This window comes from Tenrec ecaudatus, chromosome 1, assembly GCF_050624435.1.
Source record: "Tenrec ecaudatus isolate mTenEca1 chromosome 1, mTenEca1.hap1, whole genome shotgun sequence".
In the NCBI taxonomy this organism is placed as follows: Eukaryota; Metazoa; Chordata; class Mammalia; order Afrosoricida; family Tenrecidae; genus Tenrec; species Tenrec ecaudatus.
The window spans coordinates 155,604,330-155,617,936 of record NC_134530.1 but is presented as its reverse complement, the minus strand read 5'-3'; positions in this window follow the sequence as shown (position 1 = coordinate 155,617,936).

Below are 13,607 nucleotides of genomic sequence, written 5' to 3'. Positions count from 1 at the left end.
CATTCACTCCCTGTGAGACATTCCTGTGGACAAGCCACATGGAGCTACACTGATAGAGCCAGAGCCCTGGAGCTGGAGGAGCCATGTGGAGACCCATGCCAGCGCTGAGATGCTTCCACCGCCACTGGATCCACAAGACTTTCTTCCTACTAGCCTGTGATCTTCCTGCATTTGATGTCATTGCACATGTTTTGTGAGTCTGAAGAGGAATGTATAGACTGGTATAGGACATATGGGCTAATATGAGACTTATGGACTTATCTGACCTGGGCTGGGATGTTTTCTCAATAATACAATTACTCGTTGTTATAAAGTTTTTCCTATGCATATATGAGTCTCCCGAATTTGTTTCTCTAATCTACCCAGATGAACACAGGTCTCTCATTTTTAACTCCAACATAGAACTAGGCAAATGGCTTCATCTCCCAGGAAAGGTCCGGAGGCCACTTCCATTGGCCAGTGATTTAGTGAGAGCAGCTTTGTCTCTGCTGAAAGAAAGTCTCAGAGTCAGCCCTGGCTACGTAATGTGTGGGGTTCGCTGAGCAAGGACACTTGGGGCCCCATGTTCAAAAATGGCTAAGAACTTCCAGCCAGCCAGACCAGTGCTAGACCAAGGGTGGGCCATAGTCATTGTCCTCCTTGTATTGACTCCAGGGGTCTGACTCCAGAGGAATTTAAATTTAGATATGGGGTGGAGAGGGGGGTGGGCCTCCTAATGACCAGAATCCACACTAAGACGACACAGCACTAGCAGCGCCCCCTGTGCCCATTATGCCGTCGTGGTCAATGCCACCGCTGCCCATTTAAGGAAAAAAATTGACCTTCCTGCCTCTTCTGTCTTGTTCTTTCTTGAGGAAAGAAGACACTCTCTTTGCTGGGTGGGTGGTGGGGGGGAGCTTCAGGTTTCCAGAACAGACTCATGACTGTTCTAGAGTTTGCAGCTGACCCCTGTGTCGTCTGCCCTTGGGGACAGAGCGGTCAATCCACTTGGGGTTCATGGCCCTTCCCCCTTCACGCCTTCATAAAGAGCCTCTTTCATGCCTCCGAGCCCTGACTCCGTGCCCTGCTGATTAACTGTCCACAAGCGTTTGAGCCAGGAAGAAGGGAAGCATTCGCTCTGGGAGTTGTCCCACAGCTCCCCGAGATATTTTCAGGGCCACTTGGAGTCCGGAAATGTGAGTTGTTCTCACTTTGAGTCGCCTCAGGGTGTAGGCAACTTTCTTTGGATTTTGATTTTTAAAACATAGAATTTTCTTATTAGTGTAGTAAGAAAAATTCCTGGTTGTTACCCGGGTCTAGATTTTATAGCTCAGGTCCCGTCCACTGAAAGGCTTCACACACACAGGCTCTGCCTTCACCAAAGCCTCTTCTTTCCTTCCACTCACTCTCCCCACGGCGAGACACCAACCCGACTGCCAGGGCCCCGCTGGACATGGCAGACCTGTCGTGGGGCTTCCTGAGCTCTGCTCTGTGTGGAGCCAGGGCTACACCGTTCTCCAGCGCTGGGTGTGCAACACTGACCCCTTCTTACACCCTGTGGCGCCATGCCGCCTTCCCGCTCCTCCTGAAAACAAGGAAGCCAACAGTAACAACAGAAGAGAAAAGCAACGTCACCGCTATCCAACTCCATCTGACTCCAGTGACCCCGGGGGGTTCAGAGGCTGTCCATCGTGGTTCTGTTTTTCTTTAAATGAACTTGTACGTCAGTAAAGAATCCAAGCCCATGTTTGCTCCTCCTTTGGTAGCCACTCTGGCCGATGTTTAGACTGTAGGGTTTTTAAGGCTGTCACCCTTCGCCTTCTATTTATTTTGACTTTATTTACTTATTTATTTGTTTTTAAAGTAAAACATAGTCTATGAGTTTGCCTAGAAGTCCTAGTGGTGTAATGGGTATACACTGGGCTATGATCAGCTTGGCCAGCAGTTCTAAACCCCTAGCAGCTCCACAGGAAAGACACTGGGCTTTCCACTCCCATAAACAGTGACAGTCGTGGAAACGCCCGGGGGTGGGGTGGGGTCGGGGTCGCTGTGCGTCAGCACGGTCTCCATGGCCGAGAGGTGGTTTGAGTTTCGGTAGCTGCATGGCCCACCTCACCATTCCATCTTATACATAATACATAGTACGTAAACCCCTCTCCTGGGCTCTCTTAGTCTTACACTCAAACCCCATCCCCACAGAGTTTCTTGTCCCCCTCCTCTCCTCTGCCCTCTCCACGGGCCCTGGTCTCCTCAAAGGGGTCAACGTCACTATTGTTTGGTGTGAAACCACGTTTTCTTTATAATAATCACACCCTATAACATTTATCTTTATCAGATTGACTAACTGTGCTAAGCAGAATGTTCTCTCATTTTGTCCGTGTCTTACAGTGTTTAGCAGACTCGTCGGCGTTTTTATTGATCATTGTATTTCAGTGTATGAAAGTACCAAAATTTGCTTCCTATTCCTCCATAATCGGGGTTTATTATTTCTTCCTTCTTGTCACTCTGAGGGAAATTGCTGCAATACACACAGATAGGTGTGCACAGGTCTGTCAGGGGTGTGTTCTTTATTTCTTTAGGGGATAAATCTATAGCAAGGATTGCAGGAGCATGAGGTAACAATTGTGTTTGTGTTTGTTTAAGGAAGCACCATACTGATTTCCACCGTGAGCAAACAAGTCTACAGTCTCAGCAGCAATGTGTGAGCATTCCAATCTCTCCATATCTTCTCCAGCATTTCTTTTCTTTTTTTTTTTAATTGCGAAAAGTGTTGGTGTGAGGTAGTATCTCATTGTTGTTTTAACTTGTATTTCTTGTATTGCTAATGACCAAGAACATTTCTTCATATGGTTTTTAGCTGCCTGGATGTCATTTTTTGTAAATTGTCTATTCATGTCTTGTACCCAAGTTTTGATTGGGTTATTTGTATTTTTCTTATTAAAGTGGTGCACTTTTCTGTAGATTTTTTAATTAGCCCTTTATATGATGTACCATTGCCATTTTTCTCCCCCAATTTGAGGCTGTAACTTTACAGGAGCAGTCAGTTCATCTTTCTCCTTTAAGTTCTATATTAGCCTATATGTCTGATACCAATCTATAAAGTCCTCTTCAGACTCATGAAACACATGCAATGACGCTGAATGCAAGAAGATCACAGGCCAGTGGGTGGAAAGTCTTGTGGATCCAGTGGTGGTGGAAGCATCTCAATGCTGCTGTGGGTCTCCACGTGGCTGCTTCAGCTCCCAGGCTTTGGCTGCCATCAGCGTAGCTCCATGTGGCTTGTCAACAGGAATGTCTCACAGGAATGTCTCACAGGAAGGGAGGGAGTGTCCTGCCTCCAGTGAGCTATTTTATCTCCTTAGTGCCTCCAAGTGAGGTCATCAAGCTGTGACCTGATTGACAGGCTAGATTCCACTCCTCCACAAGTTGACATCAGATTATGTAATTACCACAGGCACGAACACACTATTTCATCTCTTTGTCCCCAGTGTCTAGCCCTGTTCGCCACAAGATCAGCAGTTCAAACCCAGCTGTCCCTTTGACGGGGGAAGATGAGGCTCCAGTGAAAACGTCAGGTCTCAGCAACTAAAGGAGGAATTCTCCTCTGCCCTCTAGGGGGCGACGTGAGTCAGCATCATCAACTTGATGGCAGCGGGTGAGAACTGGGAGGGTTTGAATTGTCAACTTCTCATTCTCAGCTGGTCCTTGAGCACTCAAGGGCTGGCCTCACCAGGGGCTCCTTTAGGATGGTAGCATGTGCAGAAAAGTGGGGACTAGAACAGGATGCCACTCTGAACTTACCACCACGATGGAACAGCGTGCTCCGGCATCTCACAGACAGACAAACTCCTTTGTAAGAAAGCAGTGGCTACACACACCCTGTGAGCACTTGCCCGTGCAGCCCTGCCCCCGAGCTTCTCTGGACCCTGGTTGGCTACATTTCAGGATCAGTATGTAGTAGCAAAGGGATTTCACACAAATATCTTGGGATATTTTTGCTTTCCTTGAAGAGTCAGAAAATCTGGTGAGAGGTTGTCAAGTTGGCACATCGATATGATCCCCACAGAGCGGAGAGGAGACCACACGACCTGCCACTCCCTACAGCCCCTTATGTCTGTGTTCTGTGTGCCCGCCTCTTGAGGGCACGTCAGTGGATCGTCCTTATGTAAATGCATGGACGTGAACGAGGCTGAGCAGTGACTTAGCCCTCTGTGCCTCCGTTCCTCATGGCAACTGAGGATAAGAAGAGAACACGCCCTCAAGTGTTGCTCAGAGAGTCAGAATGCACAGTACTGGGGACACTAGCTGATAGGGAATTCTGCTGCTGAAGGCCCACACTCATGTTCATATTCCTTGTGTTTGGAGATTTAGGTATATTTTGACCTGGAATAAGTTTATGCCATGAGTTTCTAATATTTGTGGAATATTTGAAATTTTCCACTGTCTTTTAATTCAAGTGTTTTGCTGTGGTTGTTTTAATTTAAAGAGAGCTATATTGAGTCTTAAAAGAGACACAGAGGAGACAGACACGTCATCCTGCTGAGGGAGACCACCAGCACATCAAGACTAGGGTGAAATGGTTCCCAAGGGTTCCTTGAGATCCAGCCTTAATTCCATTTAACATGACCTTCTTGGAGCCCCCCACATAGGAGGCAACTACGGAGGAGTCCCGGGCAGGACCTCATGATCCAACTCATTGAGAGTTCCCTTAAGAGATGTCAGCAGCTCCATAAAAGTTCCAGTCAAAACACAGGGAGTCCAGGGCAGATGATCCCTTCAGAACCAGGGGTGTGAGGGGTGATACTGGGAAGGTGGAGGGAGGGAGGGTTGGAGAGGGGGAACCGATTATAAGGATCTACATGTGACCTCCTCCCTGAGGGACGGACAACAGAAAATTAGGTGAAGGGAGAGGTTGGACAGTGTAAGATATGGAAAAATAATAATTTATAAATTATCAAGGGTTCACGAGGGAGGGGGCGGGAAAGGAGGGAGGGGTGCTACAGTTTATTGTGCCAGCCTGGCCGATAACCACAAGTAGGATTAACTGAAGGGCACAGAGATAAATGGCTCGGTGAGCCTCACCTTGGTTGTTCTGTGCCTCAGTTTAAAGGGGTACACTACCTGTGGGATGCCTAGCCTGTGGACTGTGTCACTGTAAGTTGAGGTCCCTTTAAGCCCACATGATTGGAATGTCATCTCTGGAGCTGGGGACTGACAGTTGATGACAGTTGGGGACCTGCCTTGCTGTTTGCTGCCTGGGTATATATAGCCCAGCTCTCTCTACAGAAGGGGACTGGCAACTGGCAGCTCTCAAAACTTGAAGGACTGCTAGTGTCTCACTGCTTTATAATTTAACTGTTAATTTCTTGTATTATCTATCTGTATATTATTTAATGGTTTATTTCTTGAATTATATATCTATCTTTATAAATATATTTATATATAATTACTAGCAATCTGGTTTGTCTCTCTAGAGAACCCTGTCCAATACATTTTGGTACCAGGAGAGCTTCTAGAGAAATAAACTATAAATATGGATTTCTTAAATTGGTTTTCCAACCTATTTAGTCTTGACGGGGATACGTCTACTACCTGTACTAATCCATGGTGTAAAATAGCAAAGATAATACCTAAATTAGCACGTAAAGTAGATGATGTGCTGGTTAAAGGAGATGCTCTAGGCAATCGTATATTTGATATTTTCCAGGAGTTTTGTGATAATGACAAGTATAGGGAAGCTGGTTGGCTAGTCCTTCTTACAATGGAAAGTGTTATTAAGGAGAAGGATGATCTCAGAGCCTCAAAAGCACGCCTCACGTGCAGACTAACAGATTTGAAAACTTCCATCTGTGCTACAAAGGAGAGCCTTCTCTCCTCTAGTTAAAGAGCTGACATTGCTGAGAACCAGGTCCAGAGTCTCATTATACAAGTGGCTGAATTACAACGGCAGCTGAATTGCAGATCTAGAGTAGTGTCTGAAATCAAAGTAAGGGCATTAATTGGGAAAAGTTGGGACCCTGAAACATGGGATGGGAACATATGGGCTGATGATCCAGAAGAAGAGGATATTGAGCCTTTAGAACCACCTGAGCAGATTAGCCAATCTATTCAAGTTGATATGCCAGGTGGGGCTGCATCAGTAGCATTACCTGAGGAAGATGCCTCGCAAGATATTGCTGAGAGCACCCAGGAAACACCCTTACCACCCATTATTTCCACTAGACCTGTCACTAAAATTAAGTCTCAGAAACCTCCTAAAGGTGAGGTTGAGAGGATTATCCAAGAAGAAGTGCGCTACTCACATAAAGACCTGCTCGAGTTCTCAAATATGTACAAGCAAAAGCCTGGAGAATACCTCTGGGAAAGGTCACTAAGGGTGTGGGATACTGGTGCACGAAATGTAATATTAGACCGGGCTGAGTTTCTGGATATGGGACCCCTAAGCACAGACTCTTCTTTCAATGTCTCTGCGAGACAGGCTAAAAAAGGCTCTTCAACAAGTTCAGGCTGCCGTGCAACCTGCTTTGCCACTGGGACCATATGATCCAGCTGACCCAATGGTGCTAGAGGTGTCAGTTGTAGATAAAGATGCAGTGTGGAGTCTTTGGCAGACCCCTATTGGTGAATCACAGCATAGACCATTGGGATTTTGGAGTAAAGTCTTGCCATCCTCTGCAGACAACTACTCCCCCTTTGAAAAACAGCTGTTGGCCTGTTACTATGCCTTGGTGGAGACTGAACGCCTTACCATGGGCCACCAAGTCACCATGAGGCCTGAATTACCTATCATGAACTGGGTATTGTCTGACCCACAGAATCATAAAGTTGGACGCGCGCAGCAACACTCCATTGTTAAATGGAAGTGGTATATACGAGATTGGGCCAAAGCAGGACCTGAAGGAACAAGTAAGCTGCATGAAGAAATGGCCCAAATGCCAACAGTCTCCACTCCTGCCACATTGCCTCCTTTCTCCCAGTCTGCACCTATGGCCTCCTGGGGAGTTCCTTACCATACTTTAAGTGAAGACCAAAAAAGTCATGCTTGATTTACGGATGGCTCTGCACGATATGCAGGTGCCACTCATAAGTGGACAGCAGCAGCACTACAGCCCCTTTCTGGGATCTCCCTAAAGGACAGTGGTGAAGGGAAATCTTCCCAATGGGCAGAACTTCGAGCAGTGCACCTGGCCGTTCAGTTTGCATATAAGGAAAAATGGCCAGATGTGAGACTATATACTGATTCATGGGCTGTGGCTAATGGCTTGGCTGGATGGTCAGGGAATTGGAAGGACCATGATTGGAAAATTGGTGACAAGGAGGTGTGGGGAAGAGGTGTGTGGATAGACTTCTCTGAATGGGCCAAGAAAGTAAAGTTAATTGTATCTCACGTGAACGCTCACCAAAGGATTACCTCTGAAGAGGAGGACTTTAATAATCAAGTGGATAAGATGACACGCGCTGTGGAGACTGGTCCTCCTCTTTCCTCTGCCACCCCTGTTATCGCCCAATGGGCACATGAACAAAGTGGACATGGTGGCAGGGATGGAGGTTATGCATGGGCACAGCAACATGGACTTCCACTCACCAAGGCTGACTTGGCCACTGCCACTGCTGAGTGTCCCATTTGCCAGCAACAGAAACCAATATTAAGTTCAAGAGATGGGACAATTCCTCGGGGAGATCAACCAGCAACTAGGTGGCAGGTTGATTCCATAGGACCACTTCCATCATGGAGGGGACAGCGTTTTGTTCTTACTGGAATAGACACCTACTCTGGATATGGATTTGCCTTCCCTGCACATGATGCTTCTGCCAAAACTACTATTCGTGGACTTACAGAATGCCTCATCCACCAGCATGGCATCCCACATAGCATTGCTTCAGATCAAGGAACTCACTTTACAGCAAATACAGTGCGGCAATGGGCCCATACCCATGGAATCCACTGGTCGTACCATGTTCCTCATCATCCTGAAGCTGCCGGCTTGATAGAACGATGGAATGGGCTCCTAAAGACACAATTACGACACCAACTAGGTGGCAACAACTTGCGGGGCTGGGGCAATGTTCTCCAGGAAGCTGTATATGCTCTAAACCAGCGGCCAATATATGGTGCTGTGTCTCCAATAGCCAGAATTCATGGGTCCGGGAACCAAGGGGTGGAAGCTGGAGTGGCACCACTCACTATGACTCCTAGTGATCCGCTTGCAGCATTTTTGCTTCCTGTCCCAGCAACCCTGTGTTCCTCAGGCCTGGAGGTCCTGGTCCTGAAGAAAGGAACTCTCCCACCTGGAAACACAGCACGGATTCCACTGAACTGGCAGCTGAGAATGCCCCCTGGGCACTTTGGACTTCTCATGCCTTTGGATCAACAGGTCAGGAAGAGTGTCACCGTACTAAGTGGTGTGATTGATCCTGATTACCAAGGAGAAATCGGACTGGTACTACATAATGGAGGTAAAGAAGAATATGTCTGGAATCCAGGAGATCCCATAGACCAACTCTTAGTGTTACCATGCCCTGCTATTAAAGTAAATGGTAAGCTGCAGCAACCCAATCCTAACAGGACTTATAATGACCCAGACCCCTCAGGAATGAAGGTCTGGGTCACCCCGCCAGGCCAAAAACCACAGCCAGCTGAGGTGCTTGCTGAGGGCAAAGGTAATACAGAATGGGTAGCAGTAGAAGGAAGTTCTACCTATCAATTACGACCACGTGATCAATTGCAAAGGCGAGGCTTGTAATTGTCAATGTATTTTCATTGTATGCGATTATTGCGTATATTTCCTTTGTTCAAGTATGTTATATGAGATATAATTTGACTCAGTGTGTTTTCATTTATATGTATGATAGATGATTGATGATAAGTATAAGTGTGATTTCATTAATATCTGGAAATTATATAAGTATGTATGGGTAAAGAATTGTGTACAGGTGCCAGGCTGGCAAGGCGTGCTTTGCTATAGTTTATTGTGCCAGCCTGGCCGATAAACACAAGTAGGATTAACTGAAGGGCAGAGGGATAAATGGCTCGGTGAGCCTCACCTTGGTTGTTCTGTGCCTCAGTTTAAAGGGGTACACTATCTGTGGGATGCCTAGCCTGTGGACTGTGTCACTGTAAGTTGAGGTCCCTTTAAGCCCACATGATTGGAATGTCATCTCTGGAGCTGGGGACTGACAGTTGATGACAGTTGGGGACCTGCCTTGCTGTTTGCTGCCTGGGTATATATAGCCCAGCTCTCTCTACAGAAGGGGACTGGCAACTGGCAGCTCTCAAAACTTGAAGGACTGCTAGTGTCTCACTGCTTTATAATTTAACTGTTAATTTCTTGTATTATCTATCTGTATATTATTTAATGGTTTATTTCTTGAATTATATATCTATCTTTATAAATATATTTATATATAATTACTAGCAATCTGGTTTGTCTCTCTAGAGAACCCTGTCCAATACAGGGGGGAAATGAGGAGCTGATACCAGGGGCTTAAGTGGACAGCAAATGTTTTGAGAATGATGAGGGCAATGAATGTACAAATGTGCTTTACCATCAAGGAACAAAAAATCATATCATTGAAAATGTGGGTGAGTGCAGAGTGGAGACTCAAAGCCCAATGGTAGCCAACCGGACACCCCTTGCTGAGGGGTTGTGGGGAGGAGATGAACCAGGCAGGGTGCAGGGTAGCAACAATGAAACATATAACTTTCCTCTAGTTCTTAAATGCTTCCTCCCCCCCCCCCCACTATCATGATCTCAATTCTACCTTGCAAATCTGGCTAGACCAGAGGATGTACATTGGTACAGATAGCAACTGGAAACACAGGGAATCCAGGACAGATGACTCCTCCAGAACCAGTGATGAGCGTGGCGATGCCTGGAGGGTGGAGAGTATGTGGGGTAGAAAAGGGGGAATTGATTACAGGAATCTACACATAGCCTCATCCCTGGGGGAGGGACAGCAGAGAAGAAGACAGGGGGGAGACATCAGACAGTGTAATATATGACAAAATAATAATAATATATGAATGATGAAGGGTTCATGAGGGAAGGAAGAGTGGGGAGGGAGGGGGAAATGTGAGGAGCTGATATTAAGGCCTCAAGTAGAAGGCAAATGTTTTGAGAATGATGATGGCAACAAATGTACATATGTGCTTGACACAATGGATGTATGTATGGATTGTGATAAGAGTTGTACGAGCTAATAAAATGAAAAAAAAAAGTTCCAGTCACCCTTTAGCACTGCCTGCCTTGGGAATGTGTTGTGGTTGTCGGCACTCTTCAGAACTGCAGAATGGGGGCTGGAGGGGAGCACCTGCGTGACAGTCTGTTTCCACCCTCCTGCTCCCATGGGAGGGCCTTGCAGGGAGTGAGCAGGAGGGAAGAAGGGGAACTCACAGGGGCCCTCAGCAGGGAGTGCGGGGGCAGGAAAGGGGTTGAGCTGAACTTAACAGGAAAGGCTGACCCAGGACCTGGGAGGGACTGGCATATGACCTAGACCTTGAAGGAGGCCAGTGGGGCCTTTTCAAACAGGAGCAGAGGAGAGTGAGCATGGAGTGGGGGGAGGTGATGAAGGGGAAAGAGGAACCCAACTGTCAGGTGGGAAGGGTTTAGGAGGGAAAAATGGGTAGTTTCGACTGCCAGACACCACACTGAAATTGTAGCGGATCGCTGGAGCGGAGGTGGGGCTGGCAGCTGGTGGATGGCCTGGCAGAGCATGGCAGAGGGCCCGGAGGGCAGGGAGGAGGGTGTAGGAGACGGGAAGACCGGCTAGGCCAGGCTGTGGTAGAGACCAGGGATCCTGTCTTCCTCCCTAACTGCAAGGTTCTTCATTATAGTCACTCTGCTATATAGAAGAGCTTTCGCGGCTCCATCGTCCGAAGCGGGGAGCCAGGTCCTCCTTGTTACCTGTTAGTCTGGAAGCTCTGCGGAACCTCCGCGCACTTTGTGTGGGCCGGCGGGCATTTGTAACACAGGGACACAGCTTCCCGGATCACAGCAACACACAGGACGCCAGGCATGACAAGCTCACAGGCAGGTGGTCTTGGAGGAGGTCAGAGAGAGCACTCCTTAGGGTCAAGGACGGTGAGACTGCATCCTACGTCCTTTGGACATGTGGTCAGGAAAGGTCGGTCCCTGGAGGAGGACATCTTGCTTGGTAAGGGGGGCCCTGAGCAGGATGGACTGGCACAGAGGCTGCATCAACGGGATCAAGCACACGACCAATCGTGAGGATGTCGCGGGAATGAGCAGTTTCCCTCTGCTCTGCATTGGGTCAGAACTGACTTGATGGCACCTAACAACAACCTAGTGACTGACAATAGATCCACAACAATAACAATAACAAATGGCCACCTAATCCCTGCCTTTCCCTGTGAAGCCCAAATATCTGAGGAAGAGCTGCAGGCTGGGAAGAAGGTCAAGTCTGCGCTGGGATCAGGACAAACCTCTTCCCTAAGGATCTGATTGACTGACCTAAGCCAACTGGTCTCCCCTGAGATGGGCTTCCCTCTTGGCAAAAGCAGTCTGGGAGTAGAGGCCCCCCTTCAGGTAGAGGGAGGGGAAGGGGCAGCTTGCCTGGCACTGGCTTCCTTCTCCTCTGTGCCTCTGCTGCCCCCATGTGGTGTACCTGGTGCTGTGCACCACGTGCAGCCCATCCCAGGCTTGCTTAGGCTCTGGGATCAGCTCCCAAGGTCAGGGCAGGATGCTGGATGGCAGATGGCAGGCTTCCTGGAGAAAAGGTTTGAGGCCTTTGTGCCTATTCAGTGGAGAATGCCAGTCTCTTCCTCTACCCTACCCACCCACCTCCCAAGTTCTCCTGGTTCATAGTTGGAGGATTTCACCAGGGAAGTGAGGGGCTCTGCCCCAGATGACACCACCCTCTCCGCTTTCCACTTTCTTCTTCTGACACCAAATTAGCAGAGCAGGAGCCCCATGATGGAGTTGGAAAGACAGGGTGCTAGTGTCTGCGGAGCTGAGGGAGGGCTGCCGTAAAGGGGGTGTTGCACTTCCCCCCAGAACTGCCTGGCTCTGCTCCCCCCGCCCCACTCACCATGCCCTAGCTGATCACCTGCCCCAGAGGGTCCAGTGACTGAAGCCTGTCCATGTGAGCCCCAGGGTTCCTCTGTGGTTGTCCCTCTCTCCATCACAGTGAACGTGTGAACTAAGGAGCCTCTCTGTGGGCAACACGGTTGCCCTTCCCTGGGCAACAAAGACGCTGAAGGTGACTCCCACCAAAAATCATGGCAGCACCTGGGTCTCCATGGAGACAGCCTCCACCTCCAGGCTATGAACCCCACAGCCACCTCCTCGGGGCTTCAGTTCACTACAGTCCTGCCTGAGTCCCACACGACTTGGCTGCCGGTCCTGTGTTCATTAATGAAGATGCCATCATGGAAGGCCCAAACTGGTCCAGACCCTTTTCATTAGAGGACCAAGAAGGACCATGGGGGCAGGAAGTAAGGGAGGGATGGGGAAAGAAGCAGTGGGAGGGGCGGCAGAGGATAAAGGGAGAGAGGAGACAGTGTATGCCGGAGGGAAGGGGGAGGGAGTTAAATCTGCACAAGTGAGATATTCAACCTGTAGTCTTGGGGCTGAGCAGGAGGTGAACTTTCAGGGAGACTTCACACATGTCCCTCTATGTGGGTGGCTCCACTGGGTGCTGTGCAAGTCTGGCATGAGGGGCTATGAAATACCAGAATGGCCACCTCACCAAAATCCAAGTGTGTCCCACAGACCCCAGGGATTGGAGGTGGACACAGGGTGCCTCCTGCTTCTCCATCCTCCATCCAGGCCATTCCTTACAGCATCCCAATCCTCCCAGAAGCCCTTCAGGGATTCCAGCTGGGAAGGCCCCCTCAGCAGAAGATTGGACAAGAAGGAGATCTCCCGAGGAGCTGAGCCCTCCCAAGGTTCAGGACCACTTGCCTGGGGTCTCTGCTGGAGTCCACACAGAGCCACCACCACCACAGCCTACCCGAGTTACAGCGACCATGGACAAGTTCACCCATCCATACGATGGGAATGGCAATCCCTACCTTCTGTTGCAGATCACACACGTGTCCATATACCAGTCGTCTGGCACCTGCCTGAAACACAGTCGATGCTTTGCACGCTCCATCCCTCTTTCCCCACCCCAGCACCATTTCTTTCTGCCCAGTTCTGTGCTGTGGTGGGAGCACGGGTGACATTGGTGGGCTGACATGTTACGGAAGGACGAAGTGGGAGGAAGGTGTCTCCATAAACCACAAATACCTCCGAATGAGCTTTAAAATTTTATTCTACCTTTCATTGAGCTGGATAAATGAATACAGAGTTCTTAAGCAAAAGAAGTGCTTTTAAAAGGAGAATTGGGAAAAAAATTAAAAAGTATAATTGGAACTAATAGGCACAAATTGAAATTCAAAGATACCCCAAGTAGTACCAGAGTAGACTTTTCAAAGGTAGCTAAAGCTAATAACCCTGTGTCCCAGGAGTTTGGTTCGGGGCAGGGGGTGGGGAGATGTTAGATTGGGTGGGGCAGTGGACGGTACCATTTTTGCTGGCCCCCGGGAGACCCAAGGGTGGCGTTCTTGTGAAAGGGAGGCTGTAGGATGTGTGCTTGGGCCCATGTGACATTCTGCACGAAGCCAG